Source organism: Mustela erminea, chromosome 10 (genome assembly GCF_009829155.1).
Source record: "Mustela erminea isolate mMusErm1 chromosome 10, mMusErm1.Pri, whole genome shotgun sequence".
Lineage (NCBI taxonomy): Eukaryota > Metazoa > Chordata > Mammalia > Carnivora > Mustelidae > Mustela > Mustela erminea.
Genome location: NC_045623.1, coordinates 38,314,444 through 38,339,873, shown reverse-complemented (window position 1 = coordinate 38,339,873; position 25,430 = coordinate 38,314,444). Strand labels below are relative to the sequence as shown.

The following is a 25,430-nucleotide window of genomic DNA, read 5'->3' as shown; positions in this document are numbered from 1 at the left end:
CTGTTTACCCCAGGAGTAAATTAAATAAATGCATATTTAATATATGAATCACAGTTATATTTGATCTACATACTACAGACAGAGAGAAACAAGTCTTTCTCAGATAAAACTTATTAATGAAAACTGAACATATTCCCACAGATCTAGATAGTTCCCCCTCAGAATGCTGTCAGACAAATACCGTAGAATATCTGCAATGCAAAAAGTCCGACTAAGGTTGTAGATAAAATGTTCACTCTCTCTTTTAATTACAGAACATGGACACAATGCACACAGCACCTCTTTAAAGACTCTGAAAACTAAACAGTAGCAAATGGATTGGGAAAAGCACAGAGTTCAAAGCACCACCAAACTGGTCCAGTATTCCTTGACCCAAATACAAGGCAGCTTCACACTTGGAAATGACCCTGGGGCCCCAAAAGGAAAGTTTCGGGAGAAGCCCTCTAGTCTTTCAAAGAGGTGGAAAGGAATTCCCAATTCTCAGAGAAAGTGCAGAAACCCCTAGGACTTTTTAACCTCTCTGTTCTCCTGCGCTCCACCTCCCAAGCATGCCTGTGGGGGTGACATGGTGGTCTAAAGGAGGGAAATCTTTCTCCCTGAATGGTGGAGCTGTGGCCTCACAGAGGGTGGGACAGACCCCCCCATTGTGTGTTTCTCTCTCTCCATCCTTTTGGTGCTTGACCCTGAATGCAAGCACAGTAACAGTAGTGTGCAGTAGAGTGAGGGCACTGAAGCCTCAGCTCGGGGGGCCGAGGACCAAAATAGACAATGCCCAGGAAATAAAAAGAGCCTGAGAGATTGTGCCATAGGCTAGGTGCTTGTGTCTCTGCACAATTCACTTGTTGAAATATAACCCCCATTATGATGCCATTAGGAGGTGGGACCTTTGAGAAGTGGGTAGGTCATGAGGCTGGAGCTCACACAAATGGGAAGGGTACCTTTATTAAGACCCCAGATGTCTCCCTCATCCCTTCCACATTAGGATACACAGAAGATGGCCATGTGTGAACCAGGAAGTAGTTTCTTATTAGACACCAACCTGTTGGTGCCTTTATCTTGGAATTCCCATGCTCCAGAACCATGATAAAGAAACCATGAAAAATAAATGCTGTCTAAGCCACCCAGTCTATCCATCTATGGTATTCTTACTATAGCAGCCTGAGTGGAATGAGAAAGAATTTTTAAGGATGCCAGGAGCTTACCACTGACTGCACATGTGTGGACCGGATCTTGATGCGCGCACTGAAGACATTGAGAACTGAATTAATGGATACACCACCACCCAGATCCCGAAGTGACTATGAGACACCCATATGAGGGACAAATCTGAACTGTGCTGGAAGGCTGGATTTGCTGAGCTGATCTGAGCGTCAGAGCCCACATAAGGTGGGTTGAAATCTACAGCCTTGACCTAGCCCAATCAATTGTTTGTTTAAAAAAAAAATATATATATATATATATGTGTGTGTATATATATATATGGGTGTCTGGGTGACTCAGTCAGTTAAGCGTCTGAGTCTTGATTTTGGCAGAGACTGTGATTTCATGGGTCATGAGATCGAGCCCCAGGTAGGCTCCACACTCAGTGGGAAGTCTGCTTCTCTCCTTCTCCTCCTCCCTCTGCCCCTCTGTACATGTGTGCAATCTTTCTCTCCAAAATAAGCAAATCTTTTTAAAAAAAGATTTTTATTTATTTATTTGAGAGAGAAAAGAGAGTGTGTGTGAGAGAGAGGTCACGAGCAAGAGTGTGGGGGGAGATAGAGGAAGAGGCAGGCTCCCTGCTGAGTAGAGAGCCTGAAGCTGGACTCCATCCCAGGACTCTGGGATCGTGACCTGAACCAAAGGCAGATGCTTAACTGACTGAGCCACCCAGGCACACCAACAAATTAACATTCTTTAATGGGTTTAAACAACCATTTAGAACTAGAATTTGACATATTCAATGTGTCCAGGATAGGTTCTAATCCAAAACTACTCAGAATACAAGGAACCAGGAAAATCTTAATTTGCATGGGAAAAGACAATGAAAAGACATCAATACCATAGTGACACAGCTGTTGGAGTTATCTGACAAATAGTTTAAAACAACTAGTATATAAATCCTTCAGTAAACAATTGCAAACACTCTTAAAACAAAGGGAAAAATAGAAAGTCTCAGCAAAGAAGTCAAATGGAAATGTCAGTATAGAAAAGGACAGTCCTAAACAAAAAAATGTCATTGAATGGGATCAAAGGCAGTATCGTAGCCAATGAGGTTTATCCGAGGCGCGATTATTGCTAATTGAAAATAGAGATAACAAAAAAAGAATCAATGGACATGAAGATATGTCAATAGAAAATTTCCAATCTGAACAAAAAGAAAAAATACTTTTGGAAAAATGAACAGAACTTCAGGGATCTGTGGGTTAATGACAAAAGGTCCAACATTCACATTGTCAGAGTCCCAGAAGGAGGGGAGTGTGGTAGTGAAAAAAGTATTTGAAGACATAATGACTGAAAACTTCCCAAATTTGATTTAAAAAAAGACACTTAAGAAATTTACCTAACTCCAAACAGGATAAAGCCAAAGAACTCTAGGCCCAAACATCATAACCAACTTACTGAAAACCACAAAGAAAGAAATCGTAAAAAGTAGCCAGAGCAAAATTACCTACATTACCTATAGCCAGACAATCATTCAAATGACTATAGATTCTTCATCAGAGCCATGGAGATCAGAAGAAAGTGGCATGACATTTTTCAGATGTTGAAAGACTATTAACTCAGAATACATACCCACCTGAGTATCTTTCAAGAATAAGGGTGAAATAAAAACATTTTCAGATGAAGAAAAATGAAGAGAATTCATTGCCAGTAGACCAGCTCAAAAACAATCTTGAAAGAAAGTTCTTCAGAGACAGCTTGGGTAACTCAATAGGTTGAACATCTGTCTGACTCTTAATTTTGGTTTGGGTTGGGGCCTACTTGGGGTTCTCTTTCTCCCTTTGCTTCTGCCCTGACCCCCAACTCTCTCTCTCTCTCTCTCTCTCTCTCTCTCATTCCCACTCTCTCTCTCTCTCAGGCATGCAGAAGTCTATAATACCAGAAAGAAATTTAGGGGGTTCATTCCATTTATATCTAACAAAATTTCTTAAATTTATTACTTGTTTGGATTTAGTTCTACCATTTCATTACTTCTTTTCTGTGTGTTCTCTCTGTGACTTTTTTTTTCCATTTTCTCCTCTTTCAGGATGTTAAGCACATTTTAGTATTCCATTTTAACTTATGGATGGTGATTTGAACTCTATGTCTTTGTGTAGGTCTTTTTGTTGTTAGTTTCCCTAGAAATGCTATATGAATGCTTCCTTTTTTTTTTTAATATTTTATTTATTTATTTGTCAGAGAGAGAGATAAAGAGCACAAGCAAGGGGAGCAGCAGGCAGAGGGGGAGGCAGAAGCAGGCTCCCCGCTGAACAGGGAGTCCTATGAGGGATTCCATCCCAGCCGAGGGCAGACACTTATTTGGGCCACCCAGGTGTCCCCATGCTTCCCTTTTCACAGTCACTTACAATCAGCATTTTATCACTTCAAGTGGAATGTAAAAATGTATCAACATACAGGTCCTCTCACTCTCTTTCTTTGTATTATAATTGTCTTATCTCATATCCACCTTGAAGCTTTATCAGAAAATTGTAATTTTGGGGCGCCTGAGTGGCTCAGTGGGTTAAGCCGCTGCCTTCGGCTCAGGTCATGATCTCAGGGTCCTGGGATCGAGTCCCACATCGGGTTCTCTGCTCAGCAGGGAGCCTGCTTGCCTTCCTCTCTCTCTGCCTGCCTCTCTGCCTACTTGTGATCTCTCTCTCTCTCTCTGTCAAATAAATAAATAAATAAATAAATCTTTTTAAAAAAAAAGGTACTTAAAAAAAAAAGAAATAAAATTGTAATTTTTTACTTTCAACCATCAAATACATTCTGAAAACCTTAAGAGGAAAAATGGAAAATGAATAGTCTGTTCTCTCTGCCTTGATACATACTGCTTCTGTTGTTCCTCCTCCACTCCTTCAGTGAGATCACCTGCTAGAATGAAGTGGATGTTTTCCTCTCAGCCGGGCTGACCGGGTTACTGACTGCTGAGAGTCTATCAAGCTAGTCTACACTGAGTGCTCAGCATCACCACTGTCCAGGGAAGCTGTCTGACACCTTGGTGGCAGACTGACTACGTTAGACTCCTTCAATCACATTTTCCCCACTCTAATCACGGCTTAACTATTTATCAAATGATTCCTTGGCTTCTAGTTGTTGTCTTCAGGAAATCTGAACAGAACATCGCATGGTCTTGGGAAAAATGCCCAATGAGCAGTCAAACAGAGATTTTTGATTAAAGCCTTCTGAAAAGGCTTAGTGAAGGAGGGAGGAAACAATCGTTGGTTCACAGAAATGAGGAGAAAGGCATCCCTGCTAGTGGAACAGCATGAGGAAAGGCGTAGAGGTGGGCAAGTAAAGACTGTGCTTGAGAATAGCATAAAGTCGACTTCAAGAAGAACAGAGGGTTTGCTCCTGGGTGAAAGGAAGAGGGAGAAGAGGTGTAACATCCTGGCTAGAGGAATGTCAGAGACAAGGCTGTGTACGAAAAGAAAAGTGAATGCTTTTCCCCCAAATGGAAATCAGAACAAAGTAAGTGGCAGTTACTGCCAAGACCTGTCAAGGCTGAAGGGAAGCAAAGATTTTATTCCATAGCATTATGTTAACAAAAGAATGAGCCAGACTATAAACTAATTCTCTGCGTAAACATTCCAAATCTGCTCCTGGAGAGATAACACAGGGAGGTTGGTATGCTAAAAGACCTGAAAAGACCTGAGAAATTATCTGAATGAGTCAGTTACAGGCCAAAACAGAGAAGCAAAGAAGAATTAGGAAGATGGGCTGTAACTAAAAAGGAAATCAATGAAGAACCCACTAGAAATTTCCCTTTGGGAAGATGCGAAACAGGTGTTGGTCAACATCAGCGAGATGAGCAACAGCAAGCTCAAGGCTGAAACTGAACTCATAATTAAGTGAAAGCTTTTTAGAAAAACGTAATGGATTTCTCTCTGAACACTGAAATACCCTAGAAATACAAAATTCCATCTTGGTAATGAAATTTGGACACATAGAAATGGACACTTCCACCATAGGTTATCTCTTACACCCCGTAGAGAGGCAGACATTTCTGAACCAATAAAAACTTGAAGGATCACAAATAACTTCTGAGTGCCTGTGGCCTCAGAATAACTTCTGATAATGATGTTCTTCTCTTCTGAAAGGTAAGCAATGGATCAAAATTGCTTTCTTGGTTTAATGTGTTCTCTGTGCATGATAAATCAATTTCAAAAATATGGGATAGGTTTCATTGGCAGAGTGCAACGTTCCAGGGCTCTGGATTTAAGAGGCTTTTCATTTTTGACGAATGACAGAATTTGGGTGCAGAAAACTGCTTTAGTCACATTCATTTCCCTACAAGATTCTCAATGTGGGGCTCTTTCCTGAATTTTAACAATCTTACCACACTTTTTAATATCTCCGCATCTTTGCGTGTGACTATCCCTGAACCCTGAACACTTCTCCCAATCACATTCACCTGACCCTCCCCTGCTTAAGCCCTTCAAGGTCTCATTGCTCCTCGAATACATTTCAGACTCCTTTCCTCGGCCTCCAAGGGACGTGTGATGTGGCTTGAGCTTGCCTTTCCATCTTCATCTCACACAGCGCTTCCACTCACCCTCCAGCCATGCTTGTCACCTTTCTGTTTCTCGCACCTGCCAAGCACTTCCCCATCAGACTTTGCATGAGAATTCCTCTTTGCAGAGAGTACATGGCCATGCTCATTCTTCAGGTCTTAGCTCTAATGTCTGTGGTCTTGACAGATATCACAAACTATAATTATTATTTATTGGAGCATTTTACTTGTTTACTTTCTATCCCTCTAAGATGTAAGATCTCTGGGGGACAGGGACCAAGCTTAGAACCCAAATTATTCTTCAAGTCTCAGCTCAAATACTTCTTCCACTCAATAGCGGGTAGATGCATGTATGAATGAATGGAAGGAAAAATGGAAAAGGAGTGAGGCAAAAGGCGGTGGTCTTCACATAGATATATCAGGGAGCATCTGGAGAGCTCAGTCAGAAGAGCATGCAACTCTTGATCTCAGGGTCATGAGTTTGAGCCCGCTGTTGGGTATAGAGATTACTTAAATAAATAAAAACTTTAAAAAAAGGTGTTTTAAAAAATAAATCAGACTGAGACTGAGAAAAAAAGGATTTCTAAAATTGGGACAATACTCGTAAGAAATCCATAGCATATCCTTAATGTGGTATCTTTTATAAACCTTGTAGTTATTTGTTGTAGAGGAAATAAGACATCTATTGGTTTGGGTTGTTACAAAATAAACTGCTTTAAAGTTGTTCATTTAATGTTAACATTGTAGCAACTTTTGGGGGATCTGGCTGGCTCAGTCCTTAGAACACGCCACTGTTGATCTTGGGGTCATGAGCTCAGCCCTACGTTAGTCATGGAGATTACTTAATAAAAAAATAATAAAAATTATGGAGCTCCTCAGTGGCTCAGCTGTTAAGTGTCTGCCTTCAGCTCAGGTCATGATCCCAGGACCCTGGGATCTAGTCCCACATCTGGATCCCTGCTCAGCGGGAAGCCTGCTTCTCCCTCTCCCACTTCCCCTGCTTGTGTTCCCTCTCTTTCTGTATCTCTCTCTGTCAAATTAATAAATAAATTCTTTTAAAAAATAACAAAAATTAAAAACAATTGTAACGACTTTTTAAAAATCTGAAAACCTGATAGTATTTGCCACCTCCCTCTATCACAAAGCTAATGATGAGTGCAAAAGCTAATGATGAGTCCAACTTGAATAAAAACCTCTAAATATTATCTTAAAAAAAAAAACAAAACAAAAATCCCATCTTTTTCTGGGTGGCGCACTCAGTTAAAGTGTCCAACTATTGGTTTTGGCTCAGCTTGTGATCTCCGGGTCCTGAGACTTGACTTTCCAACCATGAGTATCAACGATCATTCCAATTTTAGAGAGTTTTTCTCACAAGTTAAAAACAGTTCTCTGAATTATCAAAAAACAAACCCTAAAAATAAAAATATGTTTTTTTATTGGAAGCATTAAGATCGTATCATGGTGGGCAGAGATAGTAAAACCGTCATGAAGGAGTAAAACACTGTCCCCAAGAACAGAATACTTGAGCTCAGCCTAAAGGACATCCATCAAGCGCACACTGTGTGTTTGTTATTTTAGGGCTGCTCCCAAGAGCTGGGGTCATAGGAAGGGGCTTGTTCCCATTGGCTGCTATAAATAAAATTTGATTCATTATGCCATCTCTTAAGAGGATTTTATAGAAATACCAGGCATAGCAATTTATGCAAGGCTTTCTCTAAATATATGTCTTGGGATTGTTGCTCAGCTAGGTGGTAAGGGGCATTACCACTTTTGTGAAGGCATATTTGTGTGACAGATTAGACCCTGTTTAGGCACCTATTTACAGGTCAAAGCCTGCAGGCCTTGAAAGGAGAAAGCAGGGAGCTCACCCAGCTTGGCCCCCAGCTCCCAGGCAGCTGTACAATCCCACTGAACCTGTTTGGCAGCTCCCTACACCACTGCCACAGCCTGCAGATAAGACCCTCTGGGAAAGCCTGATTAGCCCATGTCAATAAGGAAACGACAGAGAGCAGCTGGAATGTTCCAAAACATCAAAACCGACTTTCTGATTTGAGAAAGTGTTGATACCCGGTCATTACCGAGAGCCCTGGCAGCAGACTTTTGCTAAGGAGAGAGAGATGACAAATCTTTGCTTCTTTAAGTCATATGCAAACCTCAAACTTATCTTGATCATTGTTTATCTGTTGCATCACTGAAGCAAGTGAGTCACAATAGACATAGAAACAAGAGGAACACTGTATTTCTGCAGTTCTTCCAACAAAGGGTTGGAAAGTGCTATAAAAACATGGGTTAAGTTTCACAACTTCCCTATTGGATAGGTATTGCAGATCCCATTTTTTAAAATTTTAGTATGAGTTTTCTTGCCTCTAGAAAGGCAGAACAGGGCTAGGCCAGGGAGCAAAGGAGTGCCTTACTCACCACCCATGCTAAAGTGAGGCTTCTGGCCATACTAGGAATTGAGAGATCTAGCGCTGACCTGACCAGGGTTCCATATTCATATGTCCTTCTCAAGGACCAGAGAATGTTCCAGAAATTCTGCTGGGTCTATACTTTTGATTTTCAAAACCATGGTCACTGAGGAGAGAATACATTTACTAAAACCAGATACCAATAAGCCTCTCATTGTGAAAGAAGTTACTAGAACATAATGCTCAAGAAAACCATGAAGATGTTTCAAAGAAGGAAAAGACCAAGTGGGTAGACAATGGTAAGTGGGCTGGAATGTAGAAACCCAAGGGAGCCAGAAAAGAGGAAAATGTGGTATATGTATCTAGTTAGGGGGTTTGAAACAGTGCCCTGTCTCACTGCGTCTAATCACTCCTGAGTTTGTTCTGATACGGCTTTCACTGCTGACTGTCCCTTCTGTATTATGCCACTTTTTCTGTAAGGGGGAGAGTTCTTTCCAGGGTTAGGATTTAACTTTTCTTTTATAAACCACTTTTTACTTGTGTAAAAGAAGTTACACATACATATGAATGGACTCACAAGATAGTAACTGAAAATACTATGACTTCTTTGTGTTGAGGTCATACCAAAGTGCTCAGCAGTAAGTTTGTTGTAGGAATTTGATTACCACAAAGTACAATCAAATTTAAAGAGCCAGGGCAGTGGAATAAAACCACTAAGTAACAGGTCTCCAAATATGGGGTAAATATCAGGATATAGGATGTGGGCCATTGAAGAAAGATTTTATTGAAATCATAAAAAGAAAATACATCTTTTAGCTAATATTGTTCTTTTGAATTACAGTGAAAAGTTTCTTTCTCAATTACAAAATCTCAGGTAGAAAACTAGAAAAAATCTTTAGAAAGTACTTAAATATTTCTTTTTGTTTTAAGTTAAATTTAACAAAACTATGAATCATTCAATATTACCCAAGTCTAGGTAAAATGACAACATTTTAAGTTCCTCCCCAAATTAATAACTACTTACCCAAAAGTTTGTTGAAGCTCTTCATTCATTTATTTTTCCCATAATGAAAAGTTTTATGTTTTCCTGATTATATTAATAATGCATTTTGAAAATTCTAAAAATAATATATGAATGTATAAGTAAAAAAATTAAAATGACCTGAAATCTCCTTACCCTGCTTGAGATAACCACTGTTAACATTTTGGTTATGTAAATGGAATGTCCTGTGTGTTATTTTATTGTGGCACTCAAAACATTTTTTTTTAAAGATTTGATTTATTTATTTGAGAGACAGAGTGTGAGAGAGAGAGAGAGAATGCATATGCACATGCAGACATGAGGGGGAGGGAGGGGCAGAGGGAGCTGGAGAAGCAGGCTCCCTGCTGAGCAGGGAGCCCAACTCAAAGCCCCATCCCAGGACCCCAAGATCATGATCCCAGCTGAAGGCAGACACTCAACCGACTGAGCCACCCAGGCACCCCAACACCTAAAAGATTTATTTATTTATTTTAGAGAAAGAGAGAGTGAGAGGAGGGCTAGAGGGAGAGAATCTTCAAGCTAACTCTCTGCTGAGCACCCAGCCTGAAGTAGGATCCATCTCACCCACCTAGAGATCACGACCTGGGGCAAAACCAAAAGGCCTAGTCTCAACTGCCTGAGTCACCCAGGTGCCCCAAAACATTTTGGCGCCTGGGTGGCTCAGTGGGTTAAAGCCTCTGCCTTCAGCTCAGGTCATGATCCCAGGGTCCTGGGATCAAGCCCCGCATCGGGCTCTCTGCTCAGCAGGGAGTCTGCTTCCTCCCCCATCTCTCTCTGCTGCCTCTCTGCCTACTTGTGATCTCTCTGTCTTTCTGTCAAATAAATAAACTCTATAAAAAAAATGGCTTGATTGGTTGCTTTTTCATCCTAGGGAATCAGTATAAAATATGTTATGGGTATATGCTTTTCTTTCCCCCCCGTACTCATATACTCAGATATAGATATATATATATATATATATATATATATATAGAGAGAGAGAGAGAGAGAGAGAGAGAGAGAGAGAAAGAGTCTGTGTGTGTGTGTCTACAACTGACAGTTCCGCATTTCATCTGTTTCATCTAAATGGTATCATGGAGTTCCCTTCAAGAAAGCTGGTATAGTTCCAAACTCACTCGTTTTGATGACTGCATAATTTTTTCATTGTGTGGATGAACCATAATTTAATTCATAATTTTTCTACCTAATGCCTAATTTTTAAGATTTTTTTTTCCAATGATAAGTGAGGATGCATCTTTCTACATATATTCTTTCATACTGGTGCTCTCATTTAAATAGGAAAATTCTTCGTATGAGTAAGAGTGCTAGGAAGAGGATATATATATATTTTTTTATAGAGGATATATATATCTTATAGATTTATATATTTTTATATATCATATATAATATATTTATTTGTATTTATAAATATTTTTATATTTATTTATACTTACGTATCTCACAATGTGTGAGAGTGACCCTTTCCACGTATTTCTGAAAGCAGTAGGTTTTTTCCTTTCTGCCAATCTGGTGTCTGTAAAAGGCTATCTTGTAGTAACTTTAATTTGCAATTCCCTGACTCCTTGTGAGGCAGGCATCTTGGCATCATCTTCTGTGTTTACTGGCAAACACAAATCTTGGATTTGCTCTTATATGAATTGCTTACTTATATTTGTCTCTTTTCTGTTAGGTTACTCTTTTTTTTTTGTATAGTAGAACACTTAATCCTTTAATTTTTGCAATGTTAGAAATCATTTGCCCAATGTATCGCTGTCTTTTAAATTTGTGGTATTTTTTCTACACTGCATTTTTAATATTTTTTTAAATCTTTCAAAATTTACTTAATTTTTTCACACTATTTTGTTTTGTATTTGAGTAGATATCTATCTTTATTTTATACCTTCTAAATTTCCTGCTGAAAGTCTTTCCAACATTTAGGGCTAAATTTCCATTTTTAGATTTTTTCCTGCATTTAAACTCAAATCCATCTGAAATTTAGGTCTATACAGTATAAGCTAACTGTCTCACTGCATTTACCCGATGCATAGCAAGGTGTTTATCTGCAATACATGTGAATGAATCATCTGTAACCATTGACTCAAAGCACCACGTTTTAAAAAGATTTATTTATTGGGGTGCCTGGGTGGCTCAGTCAATTAGGCATCTGACTTCAGTACAGGTCAAGATTTCAGGGTCCTGGGGTGGAGCTCCAGGTCTAACTCTGCACTCACTGGGGAGTCTCCTTGCACTTGTGCTGCTCCCCTCCTCCTCCCTGTTCTCTCTCTAATTAATAAATTAAAGAGACAGAGAGAGACGTGGAGAGAGAGAGAGAGAGAGCTTGAGTTGGAGAGGGGCAGAGGGAGTAGCAGAATCCCACACAGACTCCCTGCTGAGCGTGGAGCCTGTTGTGAACCTGGATCCCAGGACCCCAAGATCCTGACCCAAGCCAAAATCAAGAGTCAGACACTCAACCAACTGAGCCCTGGGTGCCTGTAGGCACCACATTTTGCATGTACTAAACTTCCATGGCCTGGGACCAAGGGTCTATTCAAAATACAAATAGCAAAAGCAGTACAGACACAGATCAGGCAGAACAGACACTGTCTATAAATTACTGCTGGAGGGACAACACGCAAACCAAGGCCATAGCTGTCCTGCCTTGACTCTATTTCTGGGTTCTCTATTCGGTATTAAAGACTTACCAGTCTATTCTTACGGCATAGATCATAGATCTATTCTTATGACAAGATCATAGGGTATAATTCCCAATTTCAGAAATCATTAAGATTATTAGAAATAATCATCAGTATAGTAAGAACTAACACTTGTGTAAGACCTACTATGTGCCATGTACAGCCTAAGAACTTTATATATGTTAACTCACTTAATCCTTAGAACAACTGTGTAAATGAGATACATGAGGAAACTGAGGGCCAGAGAAATTCAAGAACTTTCTCAAAACAAGAAGTGAAGTTAAGATTCAAATCTAGGCAGTCTGATTTCAGAGTCAGGGTTAGGGTACTCTTAACTACTATGCAATAAATATACATTAAAAAATCATCTGGGGAAGGCTGCCTGGGTGGCTTAGTCGATTAAGCATCAGGTCATAGTCCTGGAGTTCTAGGATAGAGTCCCAAATTGGGCTCCTTGCTCAGCAGGAACCTGTATCTCCCTGTCTCTCTGCCTGCTACTGCCCCTGCTTGTGCTCTTTCTCTGTCAAATAAATAAACAACATCTTTTAAAAAATTAAAAAAACTATTTAAAAAATCATCTCAAGTTACCTGGGTATCTCAGTTGATTGGTTGGTTGGGCAGCGACTCTTGATTTTAGGTCAGGTCGTGATCATGGGATGGTGGGATCCAGTTCTGAGCTTTGTCCCACTTGTCTCTTTCCCCTGCCCCCCAACACCCCGCTCTCTCTTTCTCTAAGAAATAAATAATATTTTTAAAAGATCATTTCAATACACTCAGCAAAAAATGTTAAGAGCTTTTCTCTATAGTCCTAGGGGCTCTAATCATAGAACCTCCGTATTAATCACTCCTGGAAATTTTATTGGTATGCTTTTGTTAATGAAATAAAAAATTCTATGTTTTAAATCACCTTCAGGTATCTTAATCATGGAAATTACCAACAAGGGCCATCACAGTTGGCAAACAGTGAGCTCTTCGGCCTTTTAATACAAAGGCTTAAGTCTTCTGGATATAATGGCAACTTGATCATTACTCATTATATTAGAAAAATATAGGTGATATCATATTCACCTATAATGTGATATCATATTCAATGTCAACACTGCAGGGTTTATTTCTTATTCCATATATCCAATGTGGGTTAGTTAGAGGTTGAGGGTGAGAAGCAGACCCCTCCATATAGTCACTCAAGGACCCAGCACGATGGGGGCTCCATCAGTGTATGACGGTATCAGCTCAACAAGTGGCTTTAGGGAAAGAGAAATGATGGAGAATGCACGTCAGCTCTGAAATACCTTGCACCAATGTCATATACAGCACTTTGACTCACCGTCCCTTGACGAGAACGAGTCACGATGTCTTGCGTAACCGCAAAATGGCTGGGAAAATGGTCTCCTCTACCACATCCATCCACCTCACCCTTCGCAGTGATTTTCATCTGTTGTGATGCTTCTTTGTCCATTCATTCTTTAAAATGATAATACAAAGCAGATAATCAATTTGGGTAGGATCGGTCTGTGGAAACATTATGATGGTTGAGGTTTATATTCTTAACAAAGTTCATGATCACAATAACACTAACAGCACCAATGATTAAAAAAAAAACCAACTACAATTTATTGAGCGTTTATTATTAGTCAAGAACTTCTCCTGGATTACCTCCGGTTGTGAAACAGTTCCTAATGTTATCTGAATTTTATAGATACGGAAGCGAGACTCAGACAGCTTAAGCAATTTGTCCAAGGTCACAGGTGGTAAGGAGCAAGGCCAGGAACTGGATTTATGAGGGCTGAACCCAAAGTCCGGGTCGTATCCATCTGGCCAGAGAGTAACAAACGCATCACAGCTGTGTGTGAAGACCCGCTCTATGAACACTGCTACGGTTCAAAGCCTCTATAGTCCTTTACGGTGGCAAAATTAGGCTTTGATTCACATAGGTTAGCCCTGGGAAGCTTCTTAGAGATGATCTAATACCACCCTTGCAATTTCCTTGAAAAGAAGCTGCTGGTTTGAATAAAGTTAATCCATACAGTGGCTTACAAAAGAAGTTTCTTTTTCTCTCATGTAATGGTTTTAATATGAATGGTCCAGGTCCTCAGGGCAGCGTTGCTCCTTCTGGTCACTCAGTGATCCAGGTTCCTTCTAGGAAACTGCTGTGCCCTCTTTTAGGACCAGTCATCAAAGCAAGGCCACCACATCCAAGGTCCAGCCAGCAACTACGCGGAAGCAGTCATGCATGAGGTACACGTAGGCTCAGGCTTCCAAACCATTAATGAAAAGTGAAGGGGGAAGGGGAAAGAAGAATCCAAAGGGTAGAAACATGTGGAGGAAGAAGAGAGAAAAAATTATTGTTTCTGTGGTAGGAGGAAAGATTATGGGTTCGAACTAGGGAATTTTATCAGCCACGGGTTAAAAAAATGCTGCTTCCTGCCTTTTCCTTCTTTTTCCTTTCTCTCCATGTTCTCTCATTATAAGTGTACTTGTAAGGAAGGAAAAGCCTGGAAAGGTCACTGAGCGGTCATCTCATTGGTCAACAGAGAAAGCTGAAGAGTGGGACATTCCTCTATCCTGAGGAAGTGACCTGGGATGCCGGGCCTGAGGTAGTCTAGTTATGGCACTTTCAAGGTAGCCCCTGGTTTGTCAAAGGCATCTTTGGCTTGTTTCATATTTTAAATTAAAGTAAAAATTTTAAAGTGGACAAGGTAGTCATGTGGTTTGAACATCAAAATGATATGTAAGGGTTTACCCTAAGAAGTCTTCAATCTCTGTCCCCATGCTTGTTGTGAAAATGCACTGGACCATTAAAGAGATAATTTTATTCTGCCTGTTATAAAAGGGAGAGCATTCATGAATGAGGGATCTCTCTCTCTCTCTTTTTTTTTTTAAGATTTTATTTATTTATTTGACAGACAGAGATCACAAGTAGGCAGAGAGGCAGGCAGAGGAAGAGGGGGAAGCAGGCTCCCTGCTGAGCAGAGAGCCCGATGCAGGGCTGGATCCCAGGACCCTGAGATCATGACCCGAGCCAAAGGCAGAGGCCTAATCCACGGAGCTACTGAGGCACCCCTGAATGAGGGATCTCTTAAAGAGAAGGAAGGAGCAGGTCAACGAGGGAGTGAGTCATCCTCAGGAGTCCTATGGGATTCTTCTGAAGAATGGGTCTTATTTCAGATAGATGCGGGTTCCTTTGCTATTTCCTAGGACACAAAAGGGTCGGCAGATTTCTTAGCCTTCACGGTTTTCTGGGTCACAGGGCTTAGGTAAAGTTTGACATTGTCACTATTTATACCAAACTTCCCCTGTCCTCTATAGGTGGCTACTTTTATTGGTTTCTTTGGTGCAGCTGCAGTTTCACTTTATACAAACATAACTCTGTATACTTTTAAAAGTTTTTGTTGGTTTGTTTGTTTTTTGTTTTTTTTAAGAGCGGGTTTAAGTTCACAGCAAAATTGAGAGGAAGGTACGGATTTTTTCCATTTATCTCCTGTCCCCACATACCAACCGCCCTCTCAATTATCCATGTCCCCCACAGAGTAGTACATTTATTACCACTGATGAAGCTACATCAAGCCAACATAATCACCCAGAGCCCACAGTTTACATTACAACTCACTTTTGGTGTTGTGTGTTCTACTATGGGTGTGGACAAATGGATAACATGTTGTCAACGTCATAGTACCATACAGAGTATTACAGAGTATTTTCACTGCCTTAAGATTCCTCTGTGTTCCACCCATTCATCCCTCCCACTCACCCCAACTCCTGGCAACCACTGATCTTCTTACAGTCTTCATGGTTTTACCTCCTTTTTTTTTTTCTTCTATTTAAGATTGTATTTATTTATTTGGGAGAGAGAAGGAGAGAGAGAGAATGCAAATGAGTGGGGAGGAGGGGCAGAGGGAGAGGGAGAGGCAGATTCCCCGCCCCCAGGTACCCTCATACTTTTACCTTTGCCAGAATGTCATAGAGATGGAATCACACAGTATGTTGCCTTTTCAAACTGGCTTCCTTCATTTATGCACTGAAGTTTTTTCCATGTTTCCATGGCTTGATAATTCATTTCTTTTTAGTGCTAACTAATATTCCATTATCTGGTAAATATATATTTTTTTATCAGCCCCTTTCTTATACAAAAAGTAAACAGTAGCAAAGTATATATGCTTTCTGCAATTACCTTTTTTCTTTTATGGTATATGCTGGATATCTTTCCATATCCATCCAGATAACTACTTTTTTCCCATATTTTTGCCTCTGAATACTATTCCATTGGGCGGATAAACCACAGTTATTTTAACTAGTCCCCTATGTCACTTGAATTCATTCCAGTATTTTGCTATGATAGTTTCATAAACAACTGTTTTACACATATATCATTTTGTACATGTATCGGCATACCTATAGGATAAATTCCCAGAAGTGAGATTGCTGGGTCAACAGCTAAATACGTTTGTAATTTCTGTAGTTTTTGCCAGATTGTTCTGCATTTTGCCTTCCTACTTGCATTGTAGGAGAATGTTGTGTCTCTGTATCTTTACCAGAATGTGTTGTCAAGTGTCATTTTTCTAATCTACTTAGGGAGAAATAGTATCCTTTAGGAGGATTAATTTGCATTTCTCTTAGAAATATCTTTGATTAGAAAAAGGGGCAGGGGAGTGCCTGGTGGCTCAGTCAGTTAAACATCTGCCTGTGGCTCAGGTCATGATCCCAGGGTCCTGGAATTGAGCCCTGCAGGGGGGCTCCCTACTCAGAGTGGGGGTGGGGAGGGTGGGAAGGTGGGGGGGGGGCTTCTTCTCCATCTCCCTCTGCCCCTCCACCCTTGCTTTCTCGCTCACTCAGCACGCTCTCTCTCTCAAATAAATCAATCTTTAAAAAAAAAATCTTTGATTCAACAACTCTTTTGAAAAATGAATTAGCAAATAGACTCAACTAAAGATAATCCTTGAGTAATCGATGATCAACTCTCCCTGCACCCCCTAGTGTAAACCCAAATGAGTGTTGTCAACCCATATGGTGGAGAGTGGAATGTCTGCAATTGCATTCCACAAATACTTGCCAGCTCTTCCTCAGAAAAATTCTGTGCTCAGGTAAGTTTGAGACACTGGGGCCAAGAAGGTAGAGGCTATTTTACTGAATGACTCCTCAGAACCCCTGTAACTCTCATGTTCATTCTGAATATCTAGAAGGGAATATCCTAGACTTTGTCAATGGAAACCTTTCCTCAGAGCATCTGCAAGCAGTTTTCTTGGAACATATTTCTGGAAACACTGATGGAGAACGTTGAGGAGACTGAGTTGGATTTTTACCTAGCGCATGGCCAACCCTCAGGAAGTAGTATTACTTGTTTTTTAAGAAATAAAAATCCCTCGTTTTCTTACAATTTTTTTCCCTAAAAATTGAGGAAGTGCTGGAGGATCTCAGTTAACTGAAGGTTATTAACAGTTGGATTAACTGAGGGACAAGAATCAGAATTGGACTTGGTTAGCTTTCTTGAGGGCCAGCCCAGGGAAATGGATGCTGGTAAACCACTCTCCCCCCCCCCCCCCCCAGGTTGCTTTGCTTAGTCCCCCACCGAAAATAGACCAACAGGGAAGGACCTGAAGACTCATTTGCTCTAAGATGCTAAGTGTTGGTTCATCTGTACAAATAATTATCGAATAACTTCTAATTTTATTGCTTTGGGCTGGGTCGGAGAGTTTATTCCGCAAGACATGTAAGGCCCTGCTGACTCTCCAGCAGCTCCAAATCCAGTTAGGAAGATAAGATTTGCCGAGCAGAGAGGTAACAATATAAGTGTGATTAAGTGACAAGATGAGAGTGGGGATAAAGTTACTTTGCCCAGGGGGCTCCTCTCCTGGGAGTCTGCTTTGTAAACCCTCGGGTAAAACTTTACTGGGAGCTCTGGTTGTGGAATTTCCCCAATTCCACAAACCACGATAAGGAGGCCTTTTTGTCTTTCCTTTCTTTAAGAGGAGGTGCTCCCTGGCACTCTCCCGTCTTGGCCGGCTGGCTCCGGACGCCCAGGGCAAGGCCACCTAGCCGCATTGGGGAAGCCTGAACGCCGAGGGGATTTCTTCGGCAGCCTCTGGCTCCACCTAAGGTTCCTCTCTGTTAATTGCAATTATATTGTCAATAACGTAGAGGTGGGGTGGGGTGAGGTGGGGGAAGTCCAGTCTGCTTTATTTTTTTCCCTCTGTCCACTTTCCACCTTCGAATCTGTCTTTAGATCAGAGTGGCCACAGATTCCTTTTGCTGAAGGCAAAATAACCAGGTTCTCAATTTGAGCACTGGGGAATGGCTTTTTGGAATCTGAGTAGTTTTTCGGAGCAGTCTAAAAAAAAACAACATGGTTTTTCAGAGCAGCTAAAAAGGACGTACTAGAAATACCAGATTGCTGGGGCGCCTGGGAGGCTCAGTTGGTTAGGCATCTGACTTTGGCTCAGGTCATGATCCCAGAGTCCTGGGATGTAGCCCTGATATTGGACTCCTTGCTCCATGGGGAGCCTGCTTCTCCCTCCTTCTGCCTGCTGCTCCCCTTGCTTGTGCTCTCTCTCTCCGTCAAATAAATAAAATCTTTTAAAAAAGAAATACCAGATAGTTGTTACAAAGAGCTGGTTTCTGGAAAAGGACTTAACATATAGGAGGGTCAAAAAGAAGTATGTAAACTTTTAAAATATTTGTTTAGATGTGGTCTCAAGAAGTTAGGAGCATTAAGTCAAGCAAACTAGATCAACTTTACATAGGATTCTGTCTTAAATTCCTACTCTCAAAAGCAGTTCTATAATCAAATTCTACAACCAAATACTAAATTACAAGATGTTCATCTTAGCGTTATTTATAGTGGTAAAAAATGTGGAAATGATTTCAAAGTCCAATAGGTAAATGAAAATTTAAAAAGGTGTTTGAGGAACTCTTAATGGGATTAATGATGCTTAATGTAAAGTAGAATATGGAATATCTATACTGTTCAGAACACCTGCATAGGAAAAAACTCTCTAATAGGCTATATCAAAATATTACCAGTGGATTTCTCTACTAAATGTGGTTTCTATTTTATTTCGTTTTTTCCCCACAACTTCTACAATGAACATGTATCATTTTCATAATCAGAAATATTTTTAAAGATTTATTTATTTCAGAGAGAGTGTGCAACTGGGGGGAGGGGCAGAGGCAGAGAGAGGGAGAGTCTCAAGCTGACTTTGAATTGATCACAGAGCCTCCTAACATGGGGCTCAGTCACAAGACCCTGAGATCTTGACCTGAGTCGAAACCAAGCCTTGGCCACTTAGCTGACTGTGCCACTGAGGCACCCCCATAATCAGAATTTTTACTTTTCTTGAAAGATTTTATTTATTTCAAAGAGCAAGCGAGCACAAGCTGTGGGAGGGGAGAAGGAGAGGGAGAAGCAGGCTCCCCACTGAGCTGGGAGTCCGATGGGAGACTCCATCCCAGGACCCTGGGATCATGATCCGAGCTGAAGGCAGATGTTTAACCAACTGAGCCACCCACGTACCCCCAGAAATATATTTTTTTAAGATTTTATTTTATTTATTTGACAGACAGAGATCACAAGTAGGCAGAGAGGCAGGCAGAGAGAGGGAAGCAGACTCCCCACTGAGCAAGAGCCCGATTCGAGGCTCAATCTGGGGACCATGACATGAGCCGAAGGCAGAGGCTCAACCCACTTAGCCACCCAGGCGCCCCAGTATTTTTAAATGAGTATTACTATTATAAACAATTTATATATAACATTAATGTTGAGACTTAATTATAATGATGTGACTTGAAAGTAACAAATTGTTACTGTGTTTTTGGCATAAATTTTGATCCTGTCCTTGAAAAAGACAAAATATATTTGTAGGAAACACAAGTTTTTGTTTTCTGCCTTTCTGTGACATAAGGATTTTTTTTTTTCTTACTTTTGGCCTTTCAGTGAGACCATTGAAAACTTGTTTCCCATCACCTTTTATCACATTTCCACACATCTCTTTTGGAAAAATTATTTGAAATCATGGTAATGCTAAGAAACTCGAATCCTTTTTTAACTAACTCTCTTGGGCTTTAAAAACAAAACAAAACAAAACTCAATGCTAGGCTAAGCTATCTTAAAACAAAACAAAACAAAACAAAACCCTCTAGGACAAAAACGATTAAATTAGGAACTCCAGTTTAGCTACCCCGTAAGACGGACATAGGATAGCCTTGCTACTGTTACAGGGGACACAAACATGGAAAAAGAATAGAAAAACCTAGGTAGTTTATAATTAGCCAAAGTGACTGGATGAATTTAAGTTAAAAATATACAGGGCACTGGTCTAATTATCTAGAAAAAGCCACTTACTGTTTAAGGTTTTAAGTCAACATCACCAAGTTGGCCCCACAGGCCAATCCCATTTCTGGCAATCCCACTGGCAATCCCATTTCTTTTTAAAAAGTATCAAAATCTTTTCTACGCAGTTGAAGCAGCAAGGCCAGGAGGCCCTCTTCCACCTGTAGTAGTGAATCCCAAGGGCTTTAGTTCAAAATTAAGTCACTTACCTCCAGACAGGCTGGAACCCCAAAGTGAGCTCTTCTCCTGGGTGGCAGTTTGGTGTTGAGAAAAAATACCTTGAAATCTCAAAAGCACCGTACTAATGTAAAAGTCTTGTTATCTTTCTTCGCCAACTATGGAGCAATCTGGAGAAATTAACCCTCTCATTTGTTAACCTCAATAACAGGCTTTAACAGATCTGGAGCCCTGGATGGCTCAGATGATTGTTCTAATTAGTTCGGTATGGAGGGATGCAGGGACCTGCAGGATTTTGAGCACAAGTAATTAAGCCTAAATTAAAAGGAAAAAAAAATAAGTTTTATGCCTTCCATATTGGACATATGGATTCCAGATGTTATGGAAGAAATGTTACTGCTAAGGCTTTTTTTTTTTTTTAATTAATTAATTTATTTGACAGAGAGATCACGAGTAGGCAGAGAGGCAGTCAGAGAGAGAGGAGGAAACAGGCTCCCTGCTGAGCAGAGAGCCCGATGCGATGCGGGCGCCTCGATCCCAGGACCCTGGGATCATGACCTGAGCTGAAGGCAGAGGCTTTAACCCACTAAGCCACCCAGGTGCCCCTGCTAAGGCTTTTTAGGCCACTTTTTGTAGTTGAGAGGATTGGAGGACGAAGCCTGAGGCAGAGCTTGGGAAAAGAGGAGAGGAAGGAGGAAGGTCCTATTGCCTGGGAAATCCTCAGGGTGTGAGTGTCTGTGTTTATGAACTGAAAACTAGCAAAAGGGTCTTAAGCGTCGTGTCCCCCACCCCCCCACCCCCTGCACGGGAGCCTCAGAGGAGTTATTTCTGAGTTGGCTTGCTTATAACTTTGCTTGCTGGCGAGTCCCCTCCTTAGTTGGAAGTGATTGTTTTCTTATTCCATTGCCGTTTCTCTCAGGAATTCTAAATTTAAACTGTTAACACAAACCACCCCCCCAATGTGCCAGAGAAGGTTGCTAGAATTTTGGTCCCATGTGGAAACAGACAGGTAATTTTGCCAGGAATAGAGCTGCACTTTTACCTCAATAATATGCACCAAATACTCTGTTCCTTCTTTTTCAGAAAATGGTAAACACAGGGAAAGGAACAGGAGTTCCAGACCCTGGGAACCAAAATATTACAGACATACAGGAAATGGCTTTTCAAATCCAGCCTGTAAACCTCTCATTTTGTGGGCTCATCTGTGAACCTAGAAAAGAGAGAGAAAGATCACAGAGAAGACATTCCTACATTCTGGCAAGGCTGTACCAGAGGACCTCTGGGGGACTTCCCATGCCCTGGTGCTAGGATTCTAAACTCAAGCCATCATTTGAAAGGTTAGAAAAAAGCCAGTGAAATCTGAGGCCGAATTTATGACTTAAAGCTATTTCATGTTGCTTTAAAAACTGTAGACTTTGAAAAACATGTGAGAAACTAAAATATATTTTTGGAGGGAGTGTAGTATATTCTCACACCTCTTGCTTTAAGGCTTTTCACTGAAAAATACTCCAAATATGTGATAAAGAAGGTACTAAATCACTGAAATATGCATTAATCTTCCTACAACATTTCTGTATTGACTATGTTTTCCATAACATTCAACAAATATGCCTCTGGTTAGTGAACTGGTTTTAAGTTAATTCTCCAAATATTTGTATTGAGTTGCCTTCTAGGGATAAGACATCCTTTAAACAAAACACACATGAACTAGTAAATCAATCTATGGGTTCATTTGGGTGCTCCTTCTTCCTCGCCAGTGCAGTGAAGGAGTGCCTTGGGTCAGGAGCCAGGCAACCTGCCTTCCCAGCTTTACCACTTGGAGCAAATCAACCTCTCTGCACCTCCCTTTTCTCCCCAGGGTTGGGGGGGGGGGTAGCGGTGGAGGGAGTGGGGAGTAGCTACCTCATCAAATTAAATGAGTTAATACATGCAAAGCACCAAGAACAATGCCTGGCACATAGTAATGTAACCAAATCCAAGTTCATCCACCCAGTTCACAGCAAAGACTATCACTGACGACAAGTGTGCAGCAACAAGAGGGTTTACTCCAGAGGCGGCCGAACAAGGAGATAAAAGGGCAAGTCTCAAATCCAACTCTTGAGGGAGTATCAGGGACATGTAAAGGCATCTGAAAGAAGTCTGGGTAAAAAGTTGCAGCTGCATTTATTAGTCTGCAGCTGTGAGTAGCCCCATTAACCCTTTGGTTACCGGTTTCAGTAAATACTCAGCAAACCTTGGCTATTTTGTACTGAGCACAGGGAAAGCAACGGACAGGTGCAGCATGAAAATTAAAGACCAAAGTGCGTAAGAGAAGGGTAAGAGGGAGTTCACAAAGTAGAAAGGCCAGGCCAAGCAAAAACACACAGAACTATCAAACTAGCGTATCTGGGGAATTATAAATGATTCATTAGAGCTGGATTACTAAGTGTGTGAGCATGAGTGGAGAGAACCCTTAGGATTTAGTAACTAAACCCATGTGGTGAGGAGTGAGGCAGAGGGCAGGTTTTTGGGTTGATGGTGATGCAATTAACCAGGAACAAAATACAGAAGGTGCCATGGGGATTGCCACAGTGTGGGTTTTGCACATTCAGTATGTGTGGGCCTTTACACTCAAGAAGAGACGTATAACTGGACACACAAATCTGGGGTTTTACGAGAACATTCTGGCAAGCCATACAGTGCAGGGAACCATCAGAATGTTACTGATTGTGGTAGCCGTGAACTCTGCTGAAATCATCAAGAACCAGTGTAGAGAACCAGAAGGCAAAAACATAGGCGGCTAGGCCTTCCAGGGTATCTGGCAGAGGAGGAGCCGGAGAGGAGAAATAGAGAAGAGAACCAGGATAACGTGGGGCCTTGCAAGAAACCAAGGCAGTAAAAAGTTTCACATCAGTTAGGATGTTTTTGATAGAAAATGACAGAAAACTGAACTCAAACTGATTTAAACTGTCAAGATTTATTGGCCCATATAACTGGAGACACAAGCCTCTGGAGGATCACTCCCAAACCAATTGGAAAAAATTCAGTTCACCATCAACAATCAGGAGTTCTACTGAATATCTTTTATGTGCCAGGCATGGTTCTAGTGAATGAACAGGCAGAGGTCCTCCTCTGTGGACTGTACATACAAATGCTCCTAGGTATATATATATATAATTTTTTTGCATTACAATGCAATGCAATGTTTTAAATTGGGAAAACTATGTAAAGGGAAGAGAGAAAGCTTTAGAATATAATGAAAAGTCCAAAACACTTGCTGGGATTTTCTTGTAAGAATGTCTGGAACTTCTGTAGTAAGTGAAATAGGGAAGCAGTTCGGTATGGACACAAAAGGCTAAAACCCGAAATACCACCAATGACACTAAAGTCCAGCTGTGGTTTTAATCAGTTGTTGAGTTCATGCAGATACCTGTAAAAATATTTGTATTTTTAAAATGTGTCTAGCAGGGTTGTGTGTCTAAATGGTGTGGTAATATGTTTTACATGCAGGCCATGTCCAAACCTGCACTAGCCCATTTACATTTTAATTACACACACACACACACACACACACACACACACACACACACTCTGCAAACCATATGTATGTAGTTTGCAATTAAAAAAACCCTCACCATATATATATATATATATATCTATATATATATATATAGTTTGCAATAAAAGAAAACCAGGGCCATTACATCCAACTAAGGACTACCAGTTCCTCATACCCCAGTCTCCTCTCCAATGCCTTAGTTCATTACTTACTGCTCTACTGAACTACTGCAACCAGTCTTTCTGAATCGGTCCTTACATGTCTTTTCTCCTTATGGCTACCAACGTGACTTTGCTAAAATAAAAATGGGTCTTCTTTTCCTAATAGTGCTTTGCACCAATAGGTACTCCATAAACTTTACATGGAATGCAATTACAGATTCTAGCCTGAGCTCTGTTGCTAACTCACGTATTTGTGGGCATATTGTTTTATCTGGCTGGGCCTGTTTTCCATTTCTCTAATTTGGAAATGATAAAGCCTACCTCATTAGATTTTTGGAAACTAAAATACTATATGATTGAACTTTGTGAATGCAAAAGCACTACACAGCATTAAGGATCTAGACTAGAAAGTTGCAAGTTTGCAATTAAGTCCAGGTAATATGAATATTTTAATGGCTAAAAATCAGTGTCAATTTTCTCAGTAATGTTCTTTGATTCCGGATAGAACATTTTTCACAAAACTCCATATGCTATTTACACTTTGAATTTTAAAATATGGCCCACAGATGCTTAGTTCTCAAATTTTATCCTTGCACAGAAGAAAGTCATTTACACCTGATGTGATCTAACTTCCTAAAGATGAAGAAAGAGTCAAGTATCAAGTGACTTGTCTAAAAGAGAAACAACTTGGATAAAGGTCCCTTTCCCCTTTTGTTTTTTGGTCATATTTTGAAAAGAACCCCCGTGAAATACAAATGGCTGAATCAGACTGCTCTAAAATATTTAGTCTCCTTCTCTTTCCCCTCCTACATTAGAACTATTCAAAGTAGGTGAACATCTCCCAGAAGGGGCATAATGAGCTCACAAGTTTAGCCACTGTATGTCCTAAAATATCAACACCCCTTCCAGAAAAGCAGTATTTATTCCTCCCCGCCATTCCCATTCTGTTACCTTCTAGAAAGGGGGGCGGGGGCTGAAAGCCATCACTAGAGGCTGATCTAGTTAGCTTTTGTTCTATCATAAACTAATGATTTAAGTTGGAAATTGAACCAATGGGTGATAAAAAGAGGTTAGATTTCCAGACAGTGGCTTGCTGGGTTCTTTTATTTTTTAAGTTTTTATGTATTCATTTGACAGAGACACAGTGAGGAAACACAAGCAAGGGGAGTAGGAGAGGGAGAAGCATGCTTCCCACCAAGCAGGGAGCCCGATGTGGGGCTGAATCCTGGGACCATGACCTGAGCTGAAGGCAGATGCTTAAGGACTGAGCCACTCAGGCGCCCCTTAGGTTGTTTTTTTATTGTATGAGTTTTGCCTTCATGCTAATTTTTAAATCTTGTAATAGTTCAGTAACTTCTTGAAATATCTGCTCCTCTAATACATGTATCCAGACAATAGATTTCTCTAGATTTAG

The 25,430-nt window shown here is 40.6% G+C and overlaps 1 long non-coding RNA gene and 1 pseudogene across 1 annotated transcript; one reads left to right on the top strand and one right to left on the bottom strand.

The window, feature by feature from the left end:
* The first annotated feature begins 2,227 nt into the window (after nucleotides 1-2,227).
* Nucleotides 2,228-2,359, top strand: LOC116568315 (annotated as a pseudogene).
* A 20,895-nt stretch (nucleotides 2,360-23,254) lies between these two features.
* LOC116567848 lies at nucleotides 23,255-25,187 on the bottom strand. The gene is made up of 2 exons (XR_004276384.1): nucleotides 23,932-25,187; nucleotides 23,255-23,450 (listed from the first exon to the last, which is right to left on the bottom strand). It is a non-coding gene; the product is annotated as an uncharacterized LOC116567848 (long non-coding RNA).
* Nucleotides 25,188-25,430: the final 243 nt, after the last annotated feature.